Below are 13,772 nucleotides of genomic sequence, written 5' to 3' on the forward strand. Positions count from 1 at the left end.
AACTCTAGGGATTTCTTCCCTTGTGACCTTCTTAGTAACTTTCTTGGACTTCTTAGAAGTCTTAGTCACGTTTGTTGTAAAAATACTCTTAGGAATAACCTTCCTAGTATTTTTGACTTGACCATTTGACCTAGACTTGGTTCCATAATTATATGGAACCCCATGGTAAGAAATTTCATCTTTCTTAGCCTTAGGTTTGTATCCCAAACCTCTATGGCAATTGGATGGCTTTTTTACTCCTAGACCTAGGCTATGCTCATCTTTCCCTTTAAGGATATTTCCCATCTTTTTTAAGATCTTTTCCATTTTATCAAGCCTTGACCTCAAGACTTGATTTTCTTCCCATAATTCCCTAGATTTTGATTTTTCCTTAAATCCTTGAGCATTTTTATTTCTAGGCTTATAACTATGGTCCTTAGTGTTATTGTCTAAACTTTTACCTACCTTCCTAACCCTAGGTGTGGTAGTCTTAGCATGGAGAGCCATATGTTTTTCCTTAAGGCTATCATGCTCCCTATTTTTATGGTAAATAGCATTAAAATGATAGAAATTGGAATTAGCATGCCTTTTATCATTTTTTAAAGGGATAGGCTCAATAAATGATACCTTTCGTTTTACCTTGGAGGCTCCCCCTTGACTCATGCTTCCTCCTTAAGCCTTGACCGCTTTCTTCCCTTTAGGACATTGACTTCTATAATGTCCTTTTTAGTTGCACAAGAAGCACACAATGTGCTCCTTGTTTTTCTTTGTTGTGGGAGCAGTCTCCTTGGGCTTCTCCTTGCCCTTCAGTGCCACTTGACCCTTCTTCTTGGCCAATTTAGGGCACTTGCTCTTGTAGTGCCCATGTTCCCTACACTCAAAATATATAATGTGATTTTTATCTTTAATTGAAATATTTTTACCTCCATGTGTAGGGATGGCATCTTCTCCTTTGGATCCGGAGGTAGAGGCTTCCTCTTAATTCGACATTGATACTCCTCCAATATATTTGACTTGACTTGTGGAGGTGGAAGCTTCTTCATCCTCTTCTTCTCTTGACCCGGATGTGGAGACTTCTCCTTCTTCTTGATCCGGTGTCACCGAAAGTCGCTCCCCCTCAATCCTAGAGGTGGAGGCTTCTTCTTCTTCATCTTGTATATGGAACAAAGAGTATGCTCCCTCTTTGCCCTTTTCATTGTACTCCTTTAAAGATGAGGCTTCTTGGACTTCTTCTTCTTCTTCTTCTGAAGTTGAGCATCTCTCAACTTCGGAGTTCTCTTGCTCTTGGTCTTGCTCCAATGAGTCGCCCTCTTTGGATTTATCTTGATTTGGTACAGTGGAGGGTTCTTCATGAAGTTTGGCCAACTTGCTCCATAATTCCTTTGCATCTTCAAATTCTCTAATTTTGCAAAGAATGGTGCTTGGCAATAAATTAACCAATAATTTGGTTACCTTGTCATTCATCTCACGCCTTTGAATTTGTTCTTGGCTCCATTTGCTCTTTTTGAGGATTTTGCCCTTTGAATTTCTTGGAGCCTTGAAGCCTTCCATGAGAGCAAACCATTGCTCTATCTCCATTATAATAAAATTCTCGATTCTTGATTTCCAAGAATTGAAGCTTGTAGAAACATATGGTGGAGGCACCCTTGTGTTGAATCCAAGACCATCTTGGAATTTCATTTGAAGTTGAGCTTGATGATGAAGTCTTTGACTTGATAGAATTTGCTCCAACTTCTACACCCTCTAGCCTTGTTGCCCCTTCCAGCAATGATTCCGGTGAAGAGCGGCCTCGCTCTGATACCACTTGTTGGGACCGAAATGTAGTTTGAGGGAGGGGGGGTAAATAGCTCGACGTGATCACGTGCTTGTCGTTGCTTGTTTCTTCAAAGATATGTGCAGCGGAAATACAAGAAACAACACATACAATACTAACACAAATGATTTACTTGGTATCCACCTCTACAAGAGGTGACTAATCCAAGGATCCACACACTCACGCACCCTCCACTATCAAAAACACTCCTTTTCGGTAACTACCGAAGGCAGAGAAGCCCTACAAGCTCTCAGTACAAGAAGAAAGGGAAGGGAAATACAATACAAGCAAAAGCTTACAAGATATGCACAAGAAACCCTAACCCTAGCTTCTTCCTCTCCTCATGACTTGGACATGCATCAGCACAAGCCTCCAAGAACTTTCAAGATCTGGCGTGAGAGCTGTAGAGAAGTGGCTGTGAAGTCATTGTGGGGAAAGAATTGAAGCCGTGGAAGTTCTACCGAGAGAAATGCTCGCCAACAGCTAAATACGACTCCAACGGTCGAATCCCAGTCAATTGGATTGCTCCCAATCGATTGGGGAGGCTTTGGATTGATCGGTCGATTGATCTAGAGTGCCTCTGTGCTCTCGGGATTTCCTGGATCGATCGGTTGATCGATCTAGGGCTTATCGCGCAGAATCGCGACTCGCAATCGATCGCCCGATTGATTGGAGGCTCCCAATCGATCGACTGATTGATTGGGAGGCTTTCTTTTCACGCGACACTTCTTCCCAATCGATCCACTGATCGATTGGGAGGAGGTTTGTCGCGGGGACTCACCCAATCGATCAGCCGATCGATTGAGCATGAGCCAATCGATCGGCTGATCGATCCAACTCCTGTTTTTGCCCAAAAACAAGTCCAAAGTCCCCAACACCAACATCCGGTCAACCATGACCTGTTGGTACATCATGCCTAGCATCTGGTCACCCTTAACCTGCTAGAACTCCCTCACCAAGTGTCCGGTCAATCCCTTTGGCTCACTTGGACTTTTCTTCTCATGCCAAATTTCCGAACATCCTTGACCCACTTGGACTTATCTCCACCAGGTGTCCGATCAACCTTGATCCACCTGGATTTCCCGTGCCAAGTATCCGGTCAATCCCTTTGACCTACTTGGGCTTTCCAACACCAGATGTCTGATTAAACTTGATCCATCTGGATTTTTCTTACTTGGCTTCACTCACCAGGACTTTCCTTCTGCCTAGCTTCACTCACTAGGACTTCTCATTTGCCTGGCTTCACTCACTAGGACTTTCCATACTGCCTAGCTTCACTCACTAGGTCTTTTACCTAGCTTCACTCACCAGGATTTTCCTTCTGCCTAACTTCACTCACTAGGACTTCCCATACTACCTGGCTTCACTCACTAGGTCTTTCACCTGGCTTCACTCACCAGGATTTTCCTTCTGCCTAGCTTCACTCACTAGGACTTCTCATTTGCCTGGCTTCACTCACCAAGACTTTCTATACTGCCTAGCTTCACACACTAGGTCTTTCACCTGGCTTCACTCATCAGGATTTTCCACAACTGCCTAGCTTCACTCACTAGGACTTTCCAGTCAAGTATCTAGTCAACCTTGACTTACTTGACTCTCCTTCCCAATCTCCCCACATGAACAATCGCACCTGCAATCTCCATGTGTTGTCTACATGTATTGTCAAATATCGAAACTCAAACATCAAGACTCGAACTTGACCCAATTCAAGCTCAGTCAACTAGGTCAACCTTGACCTAGGGAATATTGCACCAACAAGAGTGTATACTAAAAGTCTACTTTTTGTAAACATTTATTTTGAAATAAAGAATCACACTGGTCAAATATTTACATTTATATGCTAAGTGTAGTTGTTCAATTAATTTATATTGTTGATAACATGGTGTATGGTGTCACATACAGAAGATCATGTTATCAATTCCTTATAAATTATAAACAGTAGCTCATGACTAAGATGGAAAAGAACAAACCATTGGAATAGTCGTAGTATAATTTGGTATTAGTTTATCTTAACTATAAAATTACACTAGTACACTCTGAGTGTATTGAGTAGGACCATTTAAGGTAAGTTATTTTTATACTAACTGCATAAAAGAACAAGACCTTTGTTATTATGGAAGTGTGTGTTCTAAATCATGATATAATAACAAGCACATATACTCAATATTCATTTCTTTAATTTATCAAAGGGTGTGATTTAGTTCGATAAATCAATAGGCCCGATAAGTTGGGAAATGATATTATTTATATGGTGTGTGGTTGATTATAGAATGAAACTATGTCCTAGTAATCTAAGTTGATGATGTCCCCAAGAGGAGCTCATAAGGATTGTCATGTATACCCTACAGGTAGACTTAGTCCGACATGACGATGAAGTTGAGTGGTACTACTCTTGGAGCTAGATATTAATTAAGTGAGTTGTCAGTAACTCATTTAATTAGTGGGCATTCTATATCTTAAACACAGGGAGACTAACACGCTCATGATAAGAAGGAGCTCATAAATTAATATGGGATTGGTGCGGTAGCTCAATAATAACTCTTTAGTGGAATGATATATTATTGATGAACTCGAGTTGGGTGTTCGGGGCGAACACGGGAAGCTCAAGTTCATCAAGAGACCAAAACCAATTCCTCCTCTCGGTCCCTGTCGTAGCCTCTTATTTATAAAGTCTTATACCCACCCATACCCACCTTATGGTGGTCGGCCAAGCCTAGCTTGGAGCCCAAGCTAGGGTTGGCCAAACCAAGGTGAGTTGGTGGCCGACCCTAGCTTGAACCCAAGCTTAGGTGGCTGGCCAAAATAAATTAAAAGGATTTTATTTTTAAAATCTTTTCTTATGTGGAAGCCATGGTTATAAAAGAGAGTTTAAAAATTAAATCTTTCCTTATTTGTAGTTAAAAGGAATATTTTAATTTTTGATAAAACTTTCCTTTTTTGTAACCATCCTCATGATTTTAAAAAAAAAAAGTTTTAAAATTAAATCTTTCCTTTTATAGCTTTCTATAAAAGATTAAGAGAAAGATTTGATATCTTTCCTTATTTGTAGTTAAAAGGAAGATTTTAATTTTAGAGAAAACTTTTCTTTTTGTAAATCATCCACATGTTTTAATAGAGATATTTTAATTTATAAAAGTTTTTTTTTATAACCAACCATGAAGGGAATTTTTAAAGAAAAATTTTTATTTTAAAAATTTCTGGAAACAAATTAGGAAGTTTTAATTTTGTGTTTAAAACTTTCCTTGTTTGGAGGAATTGAGGTGGTCAGCCACATTGATAGAGAAAAGGAAAATTTATTTTAATTAATTAAATTTTTCTTTTTATGGCAAAGAAAATAAGGAAGTTTTTATTAAAACTTTCCTTATTTACCAAGACCAAGGAATATAAAAGAGAGGGTAGAGGTGCCTCACCTCACAACAATAACATATCATCTAGTATTCCTCTCTTCTCTTCCTTATGGTGGTCGGCCCTTCTCTTCCTCTTCCTCTCCTATTCTTTTTCCTTGTTTGGTCAGCGGTATCTTCATCTCAAGGAGCTTGGTGGTGGCCAGATCTTGTTAGAGGAAGAAGGAGAGATAGGAGACTTTGTTTCTTAGCATCCCTTGGAGCTTGGTTGGTGAACGAAAGTTCTTCATCTCTTGAAGATTGGTGGTGGCCGAAACTTGCTTGGAGAAGAAGGAAGCTTGGGTGGATTCTCATCTTGGTAGATCGTCGCCCACACGATGCCCGAGATAAGAAGAGGAATACGATAGAAGATTGTGAGGTCTATAAGCTACAAAAGGTATAACTAGTTATTAGTTTCCACATCATAACTAGTTCATCTTTTTGTTTAGATCTTGAAATACCAAACACAAGAGGCTAACGTTTCTAGGTTTTGGATTTATGATTTGAATTTGTGTTTCTTTTGTTTTTTCGATCTTGTGATTTGATTGTTCTTTTTGGTTAAACCTAGGGTTACTATAAGGAAATTAAATATTAAATTTCGTTGAAAGGCTTTGTCTAAGAAGCGGTGGATGCACTCATACCCAAGAAGGCCTAGTGTCTCTCCATGTTTAACCTGGAAGTCGATATCTGAAACTAATATTTAATTGAATTTGTAACATAGGTGGATTTGGATTAATAATGTTAAGCATCATTTGCGATCCAAGTCTAAACCTCTAAAAATAGATAAGTTGAATTTAGAATCAATAATGTTACGTTCTGTTTGCAATTCCTAATTTAATTTCTAAAGAACACAATAGGTTGTTAGGAAAGATTCAGGACTTGTACAAAATTTTGGTACAGGGGAACCGGTATGATATTCCGAGTACAACCAACAATTGGTATCAGAGCTAGGGTTTGCCTTTGTGTGTTTGGTTTTCAGTTTAATTATGCACATATCATACATAATTTAGGCAGGATAATAGTAGGATATGCTAACTCTATGGTTGTAGGCTCCAACTATTATGGCTTATAGAGATTGTGTGTGATTGGGCCCTTGGGTATGTCAATGGAATTTTATTTGTGTGCATGATTGTATGTATTAAATACAGCAGGAGCTGTATTAGTTTTAAGATTTTACATTTTTGTTTCGATCTAGATTACATGTACATTCCTTTGTGGAATATAGGATCGATATATGTAAAATTCTATTTTTGTCGCGAATCGTATCCTTGCGAGGCGTGGTACTATTTGTGGACCAGAGGCGCAACAGAAAAAGAAGCAAGATAGATGCGGCGACTAGACCCGATTGTGGTGGCTAAATATGGCAGCAGCTAGGGTTGGCAGCACACGGAGGATAGTGATGGAAAAGGCCATAATAGTTGGAAAATTATTTTTCCATATTTATTGGTTTATTTGTTGTGATGTGTGTGTGTATGTTAAAATTCCTCACCTTAAATAACTAAGTGGGAGAGGGATTAGTAAATAAATTCCACGGTCTCCATTACTGGTTTGTAAGTGATGCAACAAACTTGCGTGTTGGCTCTGAGTGCCTCCCTCCACAACGGATGAGTTTGTTTGTAGATTACTAGATCAAACTTCCTTTTTGGATGGTTATAGGAAATTATTTAGGAGTGTGTGATCTTCTCCAACTGAAGAGCACAATCCTATTTAATGGACTAAATATCAAATAATGGTATACACTTAGACACATTTAATAGTATCCTCCCCAACAAAGTCACTGCTATTATTTGTGTGACCAAAGGAATGCCAACTATTAATTTTATTTGTCATAAAGTTAGGATGACAAGATAATAAAATTAATGGGTAAGCCCCTCCTCTTACAAATGTTTGATTTTGTATACGTCCACACTAACGTGGCATGCAAAATTCACGGTGTTTTGAGGTGTTGGTAAATTTAAATAATATTATTTGAGGAATCAATATTATTCAAAATTTAGAGTCTTGACCAAAAATTTATTTTGTGATTCTTAGGATGATTTTCAACCTCCTGGCTATTATTCTGAAAGAGAACAAACTTACTGGTCCCAACTACATAAATTGGAAAAGAAACTTGGATATTGTCCTAACTGCTGAAGGTTATAAGTTTGTACTAATGGAGGTCTGCCCTAATGTGCCTAATAGCGATACTAGTGAAGAGGAGATTTAGTATCATAGGAAATGGGTCAAGGCAGATGAAATGGCGCGGAGTTACATTTGGCTTTTATATCAAATGTGCTGCAACATCAGCATCAGACCATGCCTACTGGCCATGACATGATGTACAATCTCAAGGAACTCTTTGGACACTAGAATCGGGATGACGGGCAAGACTGAATGATCTCTAAGTACTGGACTAAAAGTAGGAATGAAGAAGTCGAAAGGCAAGTGCTTCATTTATAAGCAATCTGGACATTTGTAGGTAGACTGTCCTCGTAGGAAGAGAACAATATAGGAATATCTTTTTCTCTAGTAGTTGGAATATGTTTAGTGGTGTTATCTACCAGTACCTAGCGTGTAGATTTGAGAACCACTGATCATGTATGCAAATCTTTGCAAGGGTTCCAAGAAATCTGACAACTACACGAAGGAGAAATCACTGTTTAAATGGGCAATGCTACAGAAGTAGCAGCTGTTGCAGTGGGAGATGTTTATAGGAATAAAATATTGATTTTGAGAAATTATCTTTACGTACCAAGTTTTAGAAAGAACTTGATTTCAATTTCTAAACAATACAAGAATGTATATTTTGTCTATTTTGATAACAAATGTGTTATCAAGAAAAATAGGAAGTTATCTATTATGGTACGTTGGTTAGCAATTTGTATACTCTAAATCCAATAACTCCCATAAAGCAACAAATGGAAATTAATAACACATCTTCTAATTCTAATAAGTGAAAGGAACCTTCGGAAATGAACCAAACATATCTTTGGCATCTAAGGCTTGGTCATATTAACTTGACTAGGATTCAAAGGCTTATAGCCGATAGACTCTTGGGTTCATTAGTGTTGGAAAACTTTCCAACTTGCGAATCTTTCTTGGAAGGTAAAATGACCAAGAGACCTTTTAAGGCCAAGCGGTATAGAGCCAAAGATGTGTTAAAACTGGTTCATTCTAATTTGTGTGGTCCTATGTCTATCCAGGCAAGAGGTGGTTTCGAATATTTTGTCTCTTTTATAGATGACTATTCGAGATATGGATACATTTACCTGATGCACTGCAAGTCTGAATGCTTTGATAAGTTCAAAGAGTACATGGCTGATGTGGAGAAACGTCATGGTAAAAGTATCAAGACACTACGGTTTGACCGTGGTGGCGAATACCTCTTTGGAGAGTTTAGGAATTACTTATCAGAGGCTGAGATTCAATCTCAATTGACTGCACCTGGTACACCCCAACAGAATGGTGTGGCAGAACGAAGGAATAGGACTCTTATGGAAATGGTTAGATCGATGATGAGTTATTCAGAATTACCAAATTCATTTTGGGGATATGCTCTAGAAACAACAGTGTATATGTTGGGCTTTTCGGGCCGCGAAAACCGCTTTTCCGCGTCGCGGAAACCCCGAAACCCCCAGCCACCGGATCCGTGCGAAGTAAAAACTTTCGAAAATATTACGAGTACGAGTTTTATGCTAGTTCTAAACTAGGAGAAGGAATTACCCTTGATGCGTGCCCTTTACGAATCCTGCTTGTCCAAGTGCCGGATCTAGAGATCGTCAAGCGTACGATCCTCTAGAAGTATCCACACGAACAAATGGGTGGAGAAAAACTAAACAAAGGTGTGCTAGCACCCTTGATCAGCCACGGCAAGAGGAGGAGAGGGAGAGCTTGAGGAGAGAGCTTGAGGAAGAAGAAGATGTGAATGAGCCTTAAATGAAAACTGAATTTCTCATTCACCACAAAAGTGGTCGGCCACCTCAAGAAGTGTAACCCCCATTTTTGCATTAAGTGGCCATTAAAGAGGGAATATGTAACCTCCATGAGGTGGCACACACATGTGCCAACTATGATGATGTGGCACATTATCATTGGCCACTTAATGCCAAGTCACAAATGATGTGCCATAAAGTCAAGTCAAATTTGACTCTTCCTCTTCCTCTCAAGTCAAGTCAAACTTGACTTAATCTCTCTCATGGTTGATCTAATCCAACCATTTAATTCAAGCCAATTTAATATAATGAATCTAATTTATTTAATTAAATTGATTCAATGAGTCATAATCTAAATTAGACTCATTGAACACATGAATCAACTTAAGTCCAACTCAATTAGCCCAATTAGGATTACTCTTAATCCAATTTGATTTATCACATGAATCTAATCCTCTTGGTTCATCATATGAACCTAATCTCCATCTAATTGTCCTTAGTGTGTGACCCTATAGGTTCTTGTAACGTTGGCAATGCCCCTAAACCCATTTAGGAGCATAAGTAATGAGCGGTATCTAGCAACACATCATTACTACCCAAGTTACAAGAATGTTGAGATCCAACATCACCTTGTGACTACTAATTGTGACTCCTCACAATATATGACAAGTGTCCTTCTATCCTAGACATCTAGATTGATCAATGTGAGGTATAGACCGTGTCATCCTCTGACCAATCTAAATCTTGATCTCCAAGTAGACTCACTAAATCAAATGAGCTCAATATCTCAAATTGACTCATTTGGGCATGGTCATACACTTCGTGGTCTCACTCTATCAAGAATATCGATGTCGCTCTTGTCATATAGGAGGGATAGCTCTCATCTACATCACTCACATCCCTCTGCATAATTCGTTACATACCCAGTAATCGCCTTTATAGTTCACCCAGTTACGGGTGACGTTTGACGAAACCAAAGTACATAACTCCTTATATAGGGATCCATGGTGACTTCAGGTCCAAGGAATAGTAGTCATACTAATAGCCACATGAGAAAGTATATGACACTCATATAACGATCCATGATACTTTCTCATGGCGGGTCATTCAGTATACATTCTCTAATGCATACTCATGTGTCAACTTGATATCTCTATATCCATGACTTGTGAGATCAAGTCATCGAGTTGACCTACATGCTAGTCTTATTGCATTAACATTGTCCCTGAATGTTAATACTCGACTAGGAATGATTAAGAGTAGTGTTCCCTATATCATCTCACTATCGGTTCAACTAACCGATTGATATAGGTGAGAACCTTCTACTCAAGGACGCTATTATACTTAGTTTATTTGGCACTAATACAAGTAAGTATAATAACCAAAACAAATGCCTTTATATAAGAATATGATACAACAAGTCCATAATACAATTATCAAATGATTGGCTCTAGAGCTCTAACTAACAATCTCCCACTAGCACTAGTGTCAATCAGTGTAGTCTCTAAGCCCCAATGACCTAGTGTGACCATCATGCTTCCTCTGTGCCAAAGCCTTGGTCAAGGGATCTGCGATGTTAGCATCTGTAGGTACTCTGCAAATCTTCACATCTCCTCTCTCGATAATCTCTCGAATGAGATGGAAGCGTCGTAGTATGTGTTTGGTCCGCTGGTGTGAGCGAGGTTCCTTCGCCTGTGCTATAGCTCCATTGTTGTCACAATAGAGCTCAATAGGGTCGGCGATACTGGGAACCACCCCAAGTTCAGTGATGAACTTGCGGATCCAAACTGCCTCCTTTGCTGCCTCTGATGCAGCAATGTACTCGGCCTCTGTCGTAGAATCAGTGACTGTGTCCTGCTTCGAACTCTTCCAGCTCACAGCACCACCATTAATGCAAAATACGAACCCTGACTGCGATCGATAATCATCCTGATCGGTCTGGAAGGTGGCATCACTGTAACCCTTTACAGCTAGCTCATCATTGCCTCCATATATCAAGAAATATTCTTTAGTCCTTCTTAAGTACTTAAGAATATTCTTGACCGCTATCCAGTGACTTTCACTTGGATCTGACTGGTATCTGCTCGTCATGCTCAAAGCATACGAGACATCAGGTCGAGTACATAGCATGGCGTACATGATAGATCCTATAGCTGAGGCATAAGGGATCTGATCCATGCGATCTCTCTCCTCTCTAGAAGAGGAACCTTGAGTCTTCAAAAGACTCACGCCATGTGACATCGGCAGAAATCCCTTCTTGGAGTTCTGCATGGAAAACCGAAGGAGTACCTTGTCAATATATGTACTCTGACTTAGGCCAAGCAATCTCTTAGATCTATCTCTATAGATCTGTATCCCTAGAATGCGGGATGCCTCACCTAAGTCCTTCATTGAGAAGCAACTCCCTAGCCAGGTCTTGATAGACTGAAGCATAGGGATGTCCTTCCCAATGAGTAGTATGTCATCCACATACAATATGAGGAAGACAACTATATCCCCTACAACCTTCTTGTAGACACAAGGCTTATCTTCATTCTTGATGAAACCAAACTGTTTGATTGCATCATCGAATCGAAGATTCCAACTCCGAGAAGCTTGCTTTAGTCCATAAATGGACCTATGCAGCTTGCATACTCTGCTAGTATACTGTGGATCTACAAAACCCTCAGGTTGTGTCATGTACACATCCTCGAGTAGGTTTCCATTCAGAAATACGGTTTTGACATCTATCTGCCATATCTTATAGTCATGGTATGCTGCAATAGCAAGCATGATCCGAATGGACTTAAACATCGCTACTGGAGAAAAAGTTTCATCATAGTCAATACCATGAATCTGCTTGAAACCTTTAGCTACCAAGCGACCCTTATAGATAAGTCCATCCATGTCAGTCTTTCTCTTAAAGACCCACTTACACCCAATGGGTTTTACCGCTTCAGGTGGATCAACCAACGTCCATACTTGGTTGGTGTACATGGATTCCATCTCGGATCCCATGGCCTCTAGCCATTTCTCGGAATCTGGTCTCATCACAGCTTCCTGATAGGTGGTAAGCTCATCCTCTATGAGCACAATGTCATCATGGTCAGACAAGAGAAATGAGTATCTCTCAGGCTGACGGCATACCCTATCAGACCTGCGAAGAGGTATGTCTACTTGAACTGGTTGTTGTTCCTCAACTCCTTGTGGAACAACATCATCCACAACACTTTGTGGTTCCAGTTCAACTTCCATCGAGACTTCAGTACTATTGTTCGCATCTTGAACTTCTTCAAGATCGAACGTGCTCCCACTAGTCTTTCTAGAAATAAAGTCCCTTTCTAGAAAGACCCCAGTCTTTGCCACAACTACCTTGTGCTGACTGGGAATGTAGAAGTAATATCCCTTAGTTTCCTTGGGATATCCAATAAAGTAGCACTTGTCAGATTTGGGTCCTAATTTGTCTGAGACTTGACGTCTAACGTAAGCCTCACAACCCCAAATCCTCATAAAAGACACCTGGGCATCTCTCCCAGTCCATATCCTATATGGTGTCTTTATCACGGCCTTGGATGGAACTCGGTTGAGTATAAAAGCTGTCATATCTAAAGCATAGACCCAAAGGAATGATGGAAGATCTGTGTGACTCATCATAGATCGTACCATATCTAATAGGGTACGATTCCTCCTTTCGGATACATCATTCCACTTTGGTGTTCCAGGAGGAGTGAGTTGGGATAGAATCTCACACTCAGCTAGATAGTCACGAAACTCATGGCTAAGGTATTCTCCACCTCGATCTGATCGAAGTATCTTAATACTCTTGCCAAGCTAGTTCTGTACTTCATTCTTAAATTCTTTGAACTTTTCAAAGGATTCTGACTTATGTGTCATCAAGTACACATAACCATATCTACTGAAGTCATCAGTAAATATGATGAAGTACCTATAACCGCCTCTAGCAGTGACATTGAAAGGGCCACATACATCACTATGTATAAGTCCTAACAAATCAGTCGCTCTTTCGCTGTGTCCACCAAAGGGAGTCTTGGTCATCTTGCCTAGTAGGCATGACTCGGACGTCTCATAAGATTCAAAATCAAATGAGTCCAGCAAACCATCCTTATGGAGCTGGGATAAGCGCTTGTCATTTATATGACCTAAGCGACAGTGTCAGAGATAGGTTTGGTTCATGTCATTTGACTTGAACCTCTTGGTATTTATGTTATAGATAGGGCTTTCAAGGTCTAGAATGTAGAGTCCATTCATCAGAGGTGCACTACAATAGAACATATCTTTTAAATAAACTGAACAACATTTGTCCTTTATTATAAAAGAGAAACCTTTCTTGTCCAAACAAGAAACTAAAATTATGTTCTTAGTTAATGCATGCACATAACAACATTCATCTAATTTTAATACAAGCACAGAGGGCAGAGATAGATGATAAGTCCCTACAGCAATAGCAGCAACCCGTGCTCCATTGCCTACGCGTAGGTCCACCTCGCCCTTCGCCAATGCCCTGCTATTTCTCAGCACCTGCACATTAGTACAAATGTGAGAAGCACATCCGGTATCTAATACCCATGATGAAGAAATAGATAGATTGACTTCTATTACATATATACCTGAAGTGGAAGTCTCACTTCGCTTCTTCTTAAGATCTTCTAGGTACACCTTGCAGTTCCTCTTCCAGTGCCCGGTCTG

The sequence above is a fragment of the Zingiber officinale genome, chromosome 3A (assembly GCF_018446385.1).
Source record: "Zingiber officinale cultivar Zhangliang chromosome 3A, Zo_v1.1, whole genome shotgun sequence".
Taxonomy (NCBI): domain Eukaryota; kingdom Viridiplantae; phylum Streptophyta; class Magnoliopsida; order Zingiberales; family Zingiberaceae; genus Zingiber; species Zingiber officinale.